Source organism: Rhinoderma darwinii, chromosome 2 (genome assembly GCF_050947455.1).
Source record: "Rhinoderma darwinii isolate aRhiDar2 chromosome 2, aRhiDar2.hap1, whole genome shotgun sequence".
Taxonomy (NCBI): domain Eukaryota; kingdom Metazoa; phylum Chordata; class Amphibia; order Anura; family Rhinodermatidae; genus Rhinoderma; species Rhinoderma darwinii.
This window is the reverse complement of record NC_134688.1, coordinates 375,101,152-375,116,649: the sequence shown is the minus strand read 5'-3', so window position 1 is coordinate 375,116,649 and position 15,498 is coordinate 375,101,152.

The following is a 15,498-nucleotide window of genomic DNA, read 5'->3' as shown; positions in this document are numbered from 1 at the left end:
ATTAAATAAATTAAGATTTTACTATAGAAGTGCTAGATGGACTAACTGTTCTTAGGAAAATTTTAGTCTGGTCTAAAGCAGATCACTCCTTTATCCAATATATCCCAGTCCCCCAATATTACAGATAATAAGTAACAAAATAGTATTTCTATGGTTTAAAAAAGATAATATTTGTCCACTGCCGCGCAACTATTTTGTTAGACAGATTCCTGGAACCATGTGGTATAACATCCGGTAGTTTTGAGGCAACCACAAATGAATTTTGTGGTTTAGAGGAGGACATTAGACAGAACACTCTGCAACATAAACTCATTATGTTTTTGCTTTTTCACAGTGTTTATAATCCATCTGCTGTGATATCATTGTGTTTCTGTACTGTGACAATTGTGGGCATTATCTTTTAGCCTAATGACTGTGTATATGATGGTGAATTATGTTGGTTTACGTATTATCCCTCTGCTGTGACATCACTGTGGTCTTTAGCCATAAGCTTTGATATCACTATGATTATTCTCTCTCTTCTGTAACAACACTGTGAAGTCATGGGATAAGGTATGGCACATAATCCACAGTATTTGTTAGCATGTACTGTGACATCACTGTGTTTGTTTATCCTGTTTTGTGACATCACTGAGTATTATCCTTTTATTAGTATTATCATGATCACTGTGTGCATCTTCTCTGCACTTTGACATCCCTGTGACTTGTTTCTGGGCATTTACTTCTCTTTGATCATTGCTCGTGTGCTGTGATACCACTACTGTTATTATTCCTGTGCATTATCACTGTTTATTATCTCTGTATTGGGGTCCAGGTTTTATGCCATAACTGTAATTTGCAACAGCATACAGTGAAGGAAATAAGTATTTGATCCCTTGCTGATTTTGTAAGTTTGCCCACTGTCAAAGACATGAACAGTCTAGAATTTTTAGGCTAGGTTAATTTTCCCAGTGAGAGATAGATTATATTTAAAAAAAAACAGAAAATCACATTGTCAAAATTATATATATTTATTTTCATTGTGCACAGAGAAATAAGTATTTGATCCCCTACCAACCATTAAGAGTTCAGCCTCCTCCAGACCAGTTACACGCTCCAAATCAACTTGGTGCCTGCATTTTAATGCTGTCTTAAATGGTCACCTGTATAAAAGACTCCTGTCCACAGATTCAATTAATCAGTCTGACTCTAACCTCTACAACATGGGCAAGACCAAAGAGCTTTCTAAGGATGTCAGGGACAAGATCATAGACCTGCACAAGGCTGGAATGGGCTACAAATCCATAAGTAAGACTCTGGGTGAGAAGGAGACAACTGTTGGTGCAATAGTAAGAAAATGGAAGACATACAAAATGACTGTCAGTCGACATCGATCAGGGGCTCCATGCAAAATCTCACATCGTGGGGTATCCTTTATCCTGAGGAAGAGAAAGGGCAAGAAGCCACGGCGCCACTTGGTGTGGATCAAAGAAGGTGTAGGTGAGAAATAAAAATAATAAATGCTCACCGTGAGGTTAGAGGAGTTGAATGGAGAAATCCACGAATTAGCTGCTGCCAGATCCGGTGCCGGTTGCCGAGGTAACCGCTTGATTATGATGAGTGCAGAGTGAAATAAAATTAGGATCTATGTTGGCGCTGCTGCGTGGTGTAGACAGGATGAAGATCCAGGAGCCAGATAAACGTAAAATGATTTATTGCTATGCAACGCGTTTCAACGCCGAACTGGCGTTTTCATCAGGCATGGTGAGCACAAAAGAAAGGACATGTATTTATACAGAAAATAAGTCATCTGATTTGGGCCAGTTCAGACTGGGCAATTAGGTAAAAAACCGCCAAAACATCAGGGGGGAGGGGGGCAGGGGAGTGGGTTCAAAGTTCAAAAGGTACAGTCTATTGTAATGACATTTAGTGATGTTTAATCCTTAAAACGTATATACACAGTAAAACAATTAAAACAATAGTAAAAGACGAGCTGTCACGATAAGGAATTCTCTTTGTTGTGTGTCGGTGTAGAAGGATGGCTGAAAAGATTTGTTTTCGGGGGACGGCAATATTTTATTATTAAATAGTTATCAAAAGACATCGGGAAGGAATAGGTGGTGAGCAGGTAGTAACTGGCAAATATCAAACCAGTTACTACCTGCTCACCACCTATTCCTTCCCGATGTCTTTTGATAACTATTTAATAATAAAATATTGCCGTCCCCCGAAAACAAATCTTTTCAGCCATCCTTCTACACCGACACACAACAAAGAGAATTCCTTATCGTGACAGCTCGTCTTTTACTATTGTTTTAATTGTTTTACTGTGTATATACGTTTTAAGGATTAAACATCACTAAATGTCATTACAATAGACTGTACCTTTTGAACTTTGAACCCACTCCCCTGCCCCCCTCCCCCCTGATGTTTTGGCGTTTTTTTACCTAATTGCCCAGTCTGAACTGGCCCAAATCAGATGACTTATTTTCTGTATAAATACATGTCCTTTCTTTTGTGCTCACCATGCCTGATGAAAACGCCAGTTCGGCGTTGAAACGCGTTGCATAGCAATAAATCATTTTACGTTTATCTGGCTCCTGGATCTTCATCCTGTCTACACCACGCAGCAGCGCCAACATAGATCCTAATTTTATTTCACTCTGCACTCATCATAATCCTGAGGAAGGTGAGAGCTCAGCCGAAAACTATGCGGGGGGAACTTGTTAATGATCTCAAGGCAGCTGGGACCACAGTCACCAAGAAAACCATTGGTAACACATAACGCCGTAATGGATTAAAATCCTGCAGTGCCCGCAATGTCCCCCTGCTCAAGAAGGCACATGTACAGGCCCGTCTGAAGTTTGCAAATGAACATCTGGATGATTCTGAGAGTGATTGGGAGAAGGTGCTGTGGTCAGATGAGACTAAAATTGAGCTCTTTGGCATTAACTCAACTCGCCGTGTTTGGAGGAAGAGAAATGCTGCCTATGACCCAAAGAACACTGTCCCCACTGTCAAGCATGTAAGTGGAAATATTATGTTTTGGGGGTGTTTCTCTGCTAAGGGCACAGGACTACTTCACCGCATCAATGGGAGAATGGATGGAGCCATGTACCTTCAAATCCTGAGTGACAACCTCCTTCCCTCCACCAGGACATAAAAAATGGCTCGTGGCTGGGTCTTCCAGCACGACAATGACCCGAAACATACAGCCAAGGCAACAAAGGAGTGGCTCAAAAAGAAGCACATTAAGGCCATGGAGTGGCCTAGCCAGTCTCTAGACCTTAATCCCATCGAAAACTTATGGAGGGAGCTGAAGATCCGAGTTGCCAAGCGATAGCCTCGAAATATTAATGATTTACAGATGATCTGCAAAGAGGAGTGGGCCAAAATTCCATCTAACATGTGTGCAAACCTCATCATCAACTACAAAAAACGTCTGACTGCTGTGTCTGCCAACAAGGGTTTTGCCCCCAAGTATTAAGTCTTGTTTGCCAAAGGGATCAAATACTTATTTCTCTGTGCACAATGCAAATAAATATATATAATTTTGACAATGTGATTTTCTTTCTTTTTTTTATATAATCTATCTCTCACTGGTAAAATTAACCTAGCCTAAAAATTCTAGACTGTTCATGTCTTTGACAGTGGGCAAACTTACAAAATCAGCAAGGGATCAAATACTTATTTCCTTCACTGTAAGTATATGATGTTATGAGATTCAGCAATTGCACTTGAAAACTAGTGCCTGAGGTGGCCACATAAGAGGATACCAGTTTTATAAATCGAATGTAAAGTTGAGGGGCCATGTTTCAGATTTTGCATCATGGCCCAAGAATTTCAAGGGTTAAAATTTAAAGTGCAACAGAGACAAACTCTTTAAAGAGAACCTTTCACCTGCCCTTACATGTGCAGCTTAGTGCAGCATATAATGGGCAGGGTTGCACAAACCCTGGGGCACTTTTAAAAAAAAATTCTACCCTCCTCCGTTATTATGACTCTGAAACTGTCCAATCAGATATGGACAGTGTTACAGCAAGACCTGGAGAGAGGAAAGCATGTGCGCACGCTCTCACTCTTCAGCTGTCAAGATCAGTCTTCTGCCGAACTGGCAAGGGGGCGTGTCACTGCTACAGACAGTATAAGAGCTGGAGAGAGGAGACATGCGTGCTCTCCTCTCTTCAGCTCTTGCACTGTTCGTAGCAGAGACACGCCCCCTTGCCAGTTCGGCAGACAAAGTACAAGACTGATCTCCCACAAGAGCTGAAGAGAGGAGAGCGCGCATGTCTCCTCTCTCCAGCTCTTACACTGTCCGTAGCAGTGACACGCCCCCTTGCCGGTTCAGCAGAAGACTGATCTTGACAGCTGAAGGTCTTGCTGCAACACAGTCTGTAGCTGATTGGACAGTGTCACAGCCATAGTAACACGCCCCCTTGCCATTACACGCGCCATTGACAGTTCAGGGGGTTATTTAAATATCGGGTGCCAAATATAACGGCACCGGTATCTAAATAACGGAGGAGGGTAGAAAAAAATATAAAGTGCCCCAGGGTTTATGCAGCCCTGCCCATTACATGCTGCACTCAGCTGCACATGTATGGGCAGGTGAAAGGTTTTCTTTAAAGATGCTCTATCACCACATTATAAGTGCCCTATATTGTACATAATGTGATCGGCGCTGTAGTGTAGATTACAGCAGTGTTTTTGATTTCGAAAAACAATCATTTTTGATGGAGTTATGACCTATATTAGCTTTATGCTAATGAGTTTCTCAATGGACAACTGGGCGTGTTTTACTTTTTGACCAAGTGGGCGTTGTACAGAGGAGTGTATGACGCTGACCAATCAATGCCCAATCAGCGTCATACACTTCTCCTCATTCATTTACACTGCAGATAGCGATATAGCTATATCGCTATGTGCAGACACATAACACACTGTAACATTACTGCGGTGTCCTGATAATGAATATACATTACCTCCAGCCAGGACGTGATGTGTATTCAGAATCCTGACCACGTCTCTGCACTTCCCTGTGAGTTACAGCATAGCAGGCGTAGTCACGCGAGATTATGCTGTAAACTGTCATTTACAGCGAGATCTCGCTGTGCTGTGCTGTAGTCTCACAGAGACGTGCAGAGAAGTGGTCAGGATTCTGAATACACATCCCGTCCTGGCTGGAGGTAATGTATATTCATTGTCATGACACTGCTGTAACGTTATAGTATGTTTATGTGACTGCAAATAGCGATATAGATATATCGCTAGTGCAGTGTAAATGAATAGAGAGAAGTGTATGACGCTGATTGGTCAGCGTCATACACTTCTCTCCACAAAGCCCACTTGGCCATATAGTAAAACACGCCCAGTTGTCCATTGAGAAACTCATTTGCATAAAGCTAATATAGGTCATAACTCTGTCAAAAATTATCGTTTTTCTAAATAAAAAACACGGCTGTAATCTACATTACAGCGCCGATCACATCATGTACAATATAGGCCACTTATAATGTGGTGACAGAGCCTCTTTAACTATGTGTTACGAGAACACATCTATGCGAACATGATTCTTTCCCCAGCTTCATATATTTCATCAAGATTTCCATTAAAGATAATCTGTTAGCTCTCCTGACGTGTTTTAGTACATAATAGTATTCTCTGTGAAATAACAATTCTGGAGCATCCTTTCTTAGAACACTGCATTGTTTATAAATTTGACTACTGCGTGTTAAAAGTTCGGGGGGTGTCCCTACACAGTCTGACAACGTCCAATTATTGCTGACAGAGTGAGACTGTCAAGGGAAATACCCCATTGACAAGGGGAATGGCAACACCCAGTTCTCAATTTATTCATAAATTTGTAGAAGGAATAACATAGGATATGCAAAAATCAGGGTTCTATGAAAAGATGTACCAGGATTGTTAGGCCTAGTTCACATGGAGTTTTTTGCAGGCAAAAAACTCCATGTAAACTGTGCCTTATTGTTAAGTATTTACTAAATTTACTATTTTACTATTTAAATGTACTATTTACTAAAAACACACATCAGGAGAGGCAACAGGTTTTCTCTAACCAAATGAACCATGTGCTAGTGTTCATACCCAGATTTTATCCGAGTTGATAATAGTATAAGCACACCAATATATAAATGTGTTTTACAGTGCGAGAATGGAATGTTTGAAGTGAATTGTAAGATAGATGTACAATATTGATACTGATAGAGTGGATTTTTAGTGTTAATTTTCCATATTAGTTGATATCAGCCTAACTCAGTGTACTGGTTGAGTAAATGAAATACCCTAGATGTAGATCAGAGGGGGAATGGCTCTCATTAAAGAGACCCAGCAGATGTATGAAGACTTATTTAAAGACAATGTCTCATGGGAAAAAGTATGCAAATTAGCTCATATCAGCCAAACCAGAGGCTCCTCCAAAAGGAAGAGAGAGACCCATCTGTAGACACCATTGTTTCGGGGGGTTCTTGCCCCTCATCAGTACATAGCAGGGTACTGGTTGGCTGAATTAGATGCCTAGGATGAAGCTGAGTGGGGTACTGGCTCTAATGTCTTCAGATTTGTAATTTTGTCTCTGATATGAGCTAATTTAAATTCATTTATCCCATGAAGCATTGCCTTTAAATGAGTCTCCATATACCTGCTGAGTCTCTTTAAGGAGAGCAAGTACCCTTCTGAGCAGTGGTAATTTCCTAAACGAAATAATGTGCCTATCAGTATTGCAACTTCAAATGTTTGCCAGTAAAAGGTTAGACGTCTATGTTTGTTTAATGGCTAATAAGGGAAGAAAATAATGAAAGTATTATAGCAACATCATAGTACAGATTGTCTAGTCATAATGCTGGCCAAACATACTGATGTTACAGTTTATATCAGACCTGGCATTTTAGTGACTCAAAGTCAAAGTATTACTGAATTAAGCCGATCACTATCATACATTAATAACAATTAGAAGGGTCCTGTATTTTGGAGTCATAAAATTGAGTATAACATGTTATTAAAGCGAGCAGCTTGCACGACATCACCTAAGTATGGTTGCGGTCCCCAAGATCTAAGGGACTACAAATAAATGTCAATGTTTGATGCTACAACAAGGTGAAAAATCAGAGGCCATTTAACCCTTCCCTGTATTTGCATCTTCATTTATGCCCAAAAATATAAATCCAGAAAAGTTGGACACCAATGTATATATACCACAAAATGGTGTACAACCCATTACCCAAAAATAACATAAAAAAATATAAAAAAAAATAATGAACACTGAAATGTCCAAATTACTGAGGTCCTTAAAGGGGTTTTCCACTTTCTGATAACTGATGACCTATCCACGGGTCTGACTCTGTGATGTCTTCTAGGACTGTATCCAACTCCTTTTAAGCTCTTTAACGCGAAGACATAATTAGTAATGTGAAAGTGACTGCAACAAATATTGGTAAATGGAGAGATAACCGCAGTGCGTTTTGGGAAGGCTGCCTGCAAGGCATTATAGGGAAGCCCATCCGAGGTCATGTAATCCTTTTTCTATTCTGTAAAATGGCGGTGGCTGCCATTTTGCCACGATTTGCGCGCCGCAAACCCCAAAAGTTCACTGAATCCAAAACTTTTGGGAAATTTGGACCAAATTTGACTGTTTAATTCAGAAAGCCCATTGATTTTAATTAATACAGTGTAATTCTTAATTTCTCTTGTGGTGGCACTGCAGAGAAATTGCACATTTGTTGTCATATTATAGCTGTTTATTAGGGACCCTAGCAGCAGAACACCCTGTTATTTTTTTTGTCAGTGGACACTTCTGACATAAAAGGAATGCCTAAACTTTACAGCCTTTTTTAAGCCCAAAATGTATTTCATACTAAGGGGGTTAATAAATAAATAGCATTAAATAACATCTTAAAATAACCCATAGGCCAAGTAACAGTTCATAATGGCATAAAAGGCTGCGTATACTATCAAACTCTGACCTGTGGACCGAGCAGCAGAATCTGACCATATTTAGGAATGATCCACGTTAACTTGCTAAACTGGCAATATCACATTATACAAACATCATAAGAAATACTGTACATACCCTGTAATTTCCTCAGTTTCTTCTGTTTTATGTCATTAGTAACATTTTGGTTAATCTTAAATTCATGAACTACTTCATGACAAAAATTCTCAGGAAATTAAAAGCAGCAAAGTAAAGCTGTAAAATGAGTCACAAATATGCTTGTCACTAATATAAACTCCAGATCTTTGTCGTAATGGCACAGGACACACTGGCACCAGTATTTGGATGCTTGGTGAACAAGTGACCTGATTCATGTACGGACTCACACTTTTTGAACCTTCATAATGCAGCTCTATGTAGTTAGTGAGAGGAATGTGTTCTCAATGGAAGTCGTAATTGCTCGTAATACCGCTTTAGTCTAGAACTAAATTTTGTAATTTGAAGAGTCTGTTAAAGCATCAATACCATAGGACTTAGATGAACATGCAAAAGAGTGAAGCAGAAATATTCAAACACCACAATCGATCCTCTTATTCTTCATAAATAAATGTCCAGTGGAATCTCTCTCACTCATTAGCATCAGGTTGTTAGGTAGATCCCATACTAAAATCTATGGAGATGGGCAGGAGCCGTAATGGCAGATAAAGTCCCCCGCCATCGCATGGTACCCTGTCGGGTTCCGTATGTCAGAGATATACAGATACCTCAGTATTACAGGATTCGATGAAGCAAGCCACAATTTTTTCTCTTTTGTATTCGTACAGAATCTGACAGGAAAAAAACTCTCTAGGCCTCTGTATGAAATAAGTAAATTTTTACAGACGTTTATTAAATGGTGGTTTCTCGTACACGCGCTTTTTAAGATATATTGAAAAGCCAATTGAATAAGGAGAAAAATGCCATGAAAAATGCCATAGCTAGGACATACTGTCTCGTGGAAAATATAAAAACACCAAAAAAAAGAGAGCGCAGAGAGTCTCCTGTTCCTATAGACTAAAGGCAAACTGTTCTGGCAGCAGCATTAGTAACAGTGAAATACCCGCAAAAAATGCATATAAAAACATACCTTTATAGGAACGAGCAAGATTCCCAATGACACAATTTGGTTCATTTTATTTGCAATATTGTAAAATCATAAATAGTCTGCAGCCCATCGAACCATTCGCATTAACCATTACTAAACCTCTTATGCTGCTTTTTAGAAACAGTCTGTATTGGATCTATCACACAATAGTGGGAGCCCAAAAAAGCTTGAGATGGTTGACTCCGTTGTAGAAACGTCCTTTCTTTTTAAGAGGAAATATATGGTGGTGGTTTTGTGTTGTGTAGCTCCACTATGTGGGTTATCCTTTGCAGAAAATCTGATCCTTGACACTATGATCCCTCCTGTGGATACCACCCGAGTAAAAGTAGTTAAACTGCAGCTTTCTATTACTACAGCTCAGCGTAGTGTTAAATTGGTGGGGTCCATTGATTTAGTTATGGGGCCATAGGGTTTCTAGTTATGGAAATTTGCTGTCATACAGTTCTGGCACCTTCAAAAACAGGAAGGTGCTATTAAAAAAAAAAAGAAAATTAATTATTTCTGTAAAGGATCTGCCAGACACAGCTTCTGTGTCGACGCCCATGGTTAATCAGTCTGCATCTGCTGCTAGGTCTGATAGAGTGACTCGATCTGCTACCACTCAGGCTGGTAGGCTGAGGAAAGGGAGAACCTATCACAGCCTGGCCAGACGGAGCTAGCTCCCGCCCTAGGACTATTTATACCTTCATTTCCTGCTCTTCCTTTGCCTGTGATTCTGTCTGGTTTCCTGGCTCTGCTGTTCCTGCTAGTACTATTGACCTCTGCTTCAAATTAACCCTGGCTTTACTGACTACTCTCCTTCTCTGCGTTTGGTACCTCGTACACTTCTGGTTTGACTCGGCTCGTTCACTACTCTTGTTGCTCACGGTGTTGCCGTGGGCAACTGCCCCATTTCCCTTAGCTTCTGTGTACCCTTGTCTGTTTGTCTGCCGTGCACTTATTGAGCATAGGGACCATCGCCCAGTTGTACGCCGTCGCCTAGGACAGGCCGTCCAAGTAGACAGGGACTGAGTGGCGGGTAGATTAGGGCACACCTGTCTGTCTCCGTACCCCGACATTACATAATCACAGGCCCATATACCTTTTCTACCCTGGTTCCTACACAACTATGGACCCCCTTGAGACCATGGCTCAGCAAATGCAGAGTCTCTCCCTACAGGTCCAAGCCCTGGCTCAGAGGTGCAACCACCGTGATGCTAACCAGGTAGTGCCCTCCACCTCACCTCTTGAACCCCACCTCAAGTTGCCTGACCGGTTCTCAGGGGACCGGAAGACTTTTTTCTCCTTTCGGGAGAGTTGTAGGCTCTATTTCCGATTAAGACCCCACTCCTCAGGTTCTGAGAGCCAGCGAGTGGGTATAATTATGTCCCGGCTACAGGACGGCCCCCAAGAATGGGCCTTCTCCTTGGCTCCTGACGCCCCTGAACTTTCCTCTGTTGACCTTTTTTTTCTGCTCTCGGATGAACCAATGCAACTCGGGGCCTCCATGTCTACCCAACAACGTAGAAAGCTCCGCAGGAAGAATGGTCTCTGCTTCTACTGTGGGGATGACAAGCATCAAGTGAACAACTGTCCAAGGCGTATGAATAAGCAGCCGGAAAACTTCCGCGCCTAAGTAAACATCGGGGAGGTCGCTTGGGCGCACAGGTATTTCTCGTAAATATGAAACCTAATAAGATCTTGCTTCCCTTTCAGATCTCTTTTGAGGGTAGGTCTGCCACTGGCAGTGCCTTCGTGGATTCAGGGTCTTCTGCTAATATTATGTCTGTGGAATTTGCTATGTCTCTAGCTATGCCATTGATTGATTTGCCTAAACCTGTCCCGGTAGTGGGTATCGACTCCACTCCACTTGCTAATGGTTATTTTACGCAGCATACCCCTGTTTTTGAACTCATTGTTGGCTCCATTCATTTGGAGCAGTGCTCTGTACTGGTGATGCAGGGATTATCGTCCGATTTGGTTTTAGGCCTTCCCTGGTTGCAGATGCATAATCCCACGTTTAACTGGAATACTGGGGATCTTACCAAATGGGGTAATGAATGCATGACGTCATGTTTTTCTGTTAATGTTATTTCTCTCCCTGAGGAGGTGAACACTCTACTTGAGTTTATTCAGGACTTCGCTGATGTTTTATCTAAAAAGGCCTCCTCATAGAGAATATGATTGCGCAATCGATTTGGTACCAGGAGCTAAGCTCCCTAAGGGTATGATTTTTAATCTCTCTTGTCCAGAACGTGAGGCCATGAGAGAATATATCCAGGAAAGCCTGGCCAAGGGTTACATTCGCCCCTCTACTTCTCTGGTAGGTGCTGGCTTCTTCTTCGTAGGGAAGAAGGATGGTGGTCTTAGGCCGTGCATCGATTACCGAAACTCAAATAAGGTCACTGTAAGGAACCAGTATCCCCTTCCTTTGATTCCTGATCTCTTCAATCAGGTTCAGGGGGCCCAATGGTTCTCTAAGTTTGATCTTCGGGGGGCTTATAACCTTATCCGAATCAGAGAAGGGGATGAGTGGAAGACTGCGTTTAACACGCCCGAAGGTCATTTCGAATACCTTGTCATGCCCTTTGGATTGTATAATGCTCCCGCGGTCTTCCAGAATTTCATAAATTAGATTTTGAGAGACTACCTGGGGGTATTTCTTGTAGTGTACCTTGATCACATACTTGTGTTTTCCAAGGACTGGTCCGCCCACATTGAGCATGTCAGGAAGGTGCTCCAGGCGCTTCGGGAAAACAAACTCTTTGCTAAATCCGAAAAATGTGTGTTTGGGGTGCAGGAGATACCATTTTTGGGTCAAATCCTCACTCCTAATGAATTCCGCATGGACCCTGCCAAGGGTCAGGCTGTTGCTGAATGGGTCCAACCTGCCTCCCTGAAGGTGTTACAGTGCTTCCTGGGGTTTGCTAATTATTACAGCAGATTTATTGCTAACTTCTTGGTCATCGCTAAGCCTCTTACGGATCTTACTCGCAAAGGTGCTGATCTCCTCCACTGGCCTCCGGAGGCGGTCCAGGCTTTTGAGATTCTTAAGAAGTGCTTTATCTCTGCCCCAGTGCTGATTCAGCCTAACCAAATGGAGCCATTCATCGTGGAGGTTGACGCCTCCGAGGTGGGAGTGGGTGCTGTCTTGTCCCAGGGTACAAGGTCCCTCACCCATCTCCATCCCTGTGCCTACTTCTCCAGGAAGTTCTCGCCCACTGAGAGTAACTATGACGTGGGCAACCGCAAACTCTTAGCCATTAAATGGGCATTTGAAGAGTGGCGCCACTTCTTGGAGGGGCTAGGCAGCAGGTAACTGTCCTTACCGACCACAAGAATCTGGTTTTTCCTAGAATCTGCCCGGAGGCTAAACCCGAGACAAGCTGAATGGGCGTTGTTTTTTACTAGATTTAACTTTGTGGTCACCTATAGGGCAGGGTCTAAAAATATTAAAGCTGATGCACTGTCGCGTAGCTTCATGGCCAGCCCTCCTTCAGAGGAAGATCCTGCTTGTGTTTTGTCCCCAGGTATAATCATATCCTCTGTTGATTCTGACTTAGTCTCCGAAATTGCGGCTGATAAAGGTTCAGCCCCCGGGAACCTTCCTGAGAACAAGCTGTTTGTTCCCCTGCAATTCCAGCTAAGGGTACTCAGGGAAAATCATGACGCTGCACTATCTTTCCACCCAGGCATCCTGGGTACCAAGCACCTCATTGCTAGAAACTATTGGTGGCCTGGGTTGCCTAAAGACGTTAAGGCCTACGTCGCCGCTTGTGAAATTTGTGCTAGGTCCAAGACTCCCAGGTCCCGACCAGCGGGCTTACTATGTTCTTTGCCCATTCCCCAGGGACCTTGGACCCATATCTCCATGGATTTTATCACCGATCTGCCTCCATCTCAAGGCAAGTCGGTGGTGTGGGTTGTAGTAGACCGCTTCAGTAAGATGTTCCACTTTGTGACCCTCAAGAAACTACCCAATGCCAAGACGTTAGCTTCCTTGTTTGTCAAACACATCCTGCGTCTCCATGGGGTTCCTGTCAATATTGTTTCTGACAGGGGGGTACAATTTGTTTCATTGTTTTGGAGAGCTTTCTGTAAAAAGTTGGAGATTGATCTGTCCTTCTCCTCGGCCTTCCATCCTGAAACTAATGGCCAAACTGAGAGGACTAATCAGTCTCTAGAACAATATTTAAGGTGTTTTATCTTTGACTGTCAATATGATTGGGTCTCCTTCATTCCCCTCGCCGAATTTTCCCTTAATAACCGGGTCAGTAACTCGTCAGGGGTCTCCCCCTTTTTCTGTAATTTTGGGTTTAATCCACGGTTCTCCTCCGTTTCACCTGGTGGTTCCAACAATCCCGAGGTAGATGTAGTTCATCGGGAACTGTGCACAGTCTGGGCCCAGGTTCAGAAGAACCTAGAGGCATCCCAGAGCATACAAAAGACTCAGGCAGATAGAAGACGTTCTGCTAACCCCTTGTTTGTGGTCGGGGATCTGGTGTGGCTATCTTCAAAAAATTTGCGTCTTAAAGTTCCGTCCAAAAAATTTGCTCCCCGGTATATAGGGTCGTACAAGGTCATTGAGGTCCTTAACCCTGTCTCCTTCCAGCTGGAGTTACCCCCGTCTTTTCAAATACACAACGTGTTTCATGCCTCCCTCCTGAAATGCTGCTCCCCGTCCTTGGCTACCTCCAGGAAACCTCCGGTCCCTGTTCTCACCCCTGAAGGGGTAGAATTCGAGGTGGCCAAGATTGTGGATAGCAGGATGGTCCAAGGCTCCCTCCAGTACCTGGTCCATTGGAGAGGATACAGGCCTGAGGAGAGGACGGGTACCCGCCCTGGATGTTCACGCTGGGGTATTGCTCAGGAGGTTCCATCTTCGGTTCCCCAATAAGCGAGGTCCACCTAGGAAAGGTCCAGTGGCCCCTTATAAAAGGGGGGGGGTACTGTAAAGGATCTGCCACACACAGCTTCTGTGTCGACGCCCGTGGTTAATCAGTCTGCATCTGCTCCTAGGTCTGATAGAGTGACTCGATCTGCTACCACTCAGGCTTGTAGGCTGAGGAGTGGCAGAACCTATCAGAGCCTGGCCAGACAGAGCTAGCTCCCGCCCTCTGTCTATTTATACCTTCATTTCCTGCTCTTCCTTTGCCTGTGATTCTGTCTGGTTTCCTGGCTCTGCTGTTCCTGCTAGTACTATTGACCTCTGCTTCAAATTGACCCTGGCTTTACTAACTACTCTCCTGCTCTGCGTTTGGTACCTCGTACACTTCTGGTTTGACTCGGCTCGTTCACTACTCTTGTTGCTCACGGTGTTGCCATGGGCAACTGCCCCATTTCCCTTAACTTCTGTGTACCCTTGTCTGTTTGTCTGCCGTTCACTTATTGAGCGTAGGGAACGTCGCCCAGTTGTACGCCGTCGCTTAGGATGGGCCGTGCAAGTAGGCAGGGACTGAGTGGCGGGTAGATTAGGGCTCACCTGTCTGTCTCCCTACCCCGACATTACAATTTCACTCCCTAAATTTTCCATGTATCATTTTCCAGGCTCAACATCCACCAGTCCTGCCTCTTTCCCTCTCTCTCTCTATATATATATTGTTCATGTATTATTACATCACCTACCCACAGCGTGCCGCATTGCACGCGATAATTACACCTTTGCATATTTCCGCCTTAGGCAAAGGAATTTGTAAATATGATGGATGTATATTAAATATTGGAGTAATGAAGCATACAGAAGTATTCGGTGCAGGGCTCCCTTCACTGACCACTTTTCACAGCTCATAATTATTGTAATCCTTCACTGCAGTCACCTATACTTAAAGAGGCAAACACAAAGTGTAGTGTGCAGTCACTGTAACCGATCAAAGCTGCCGCTAGGAACAAAGCGTGCTAAGCATAAAATATGCTCAATGTATAAAGAGGTCAAAACATTGCCACCTGACAGTGATACATGTCCATTCAAAGACATGCCAGGTGTGACAACACAGAAAACGTCTCCATAGAGTGTATTTAATCTGCTCCGTTTACAGTAGATGTTAAACGTTAACAGGATAGCCTATTCTACCTATTAGAAATGTTAACAGACAAATCAATCAATTCAATCATGCAGTAAACCAGTATTTCACAAGCAGGTAAAACTTATCTACAACCTTTTTTTAGTTATAGCTGTTTATAGAAACGCACGACAACTAGTATGGCCTCAATTTATTCACTCTAAGGTGTTGGAGCCAGCTTTCCCAGAGTTCTTAATACATATCTACCTAATTTTGCACAGATACTTTCTGTGTCAGACTGATGTTACTCGAGCCCACCCTCGATCTATACAGAAAAATATTAGCTCCTATGTGTAGAAATTTTTCCCTTCCCATTCCTCGGTTTTCAACCCTACTATCTAACTATGTAACTATTTAATTTTATTGTAAACTTTATTATCATTGCACAC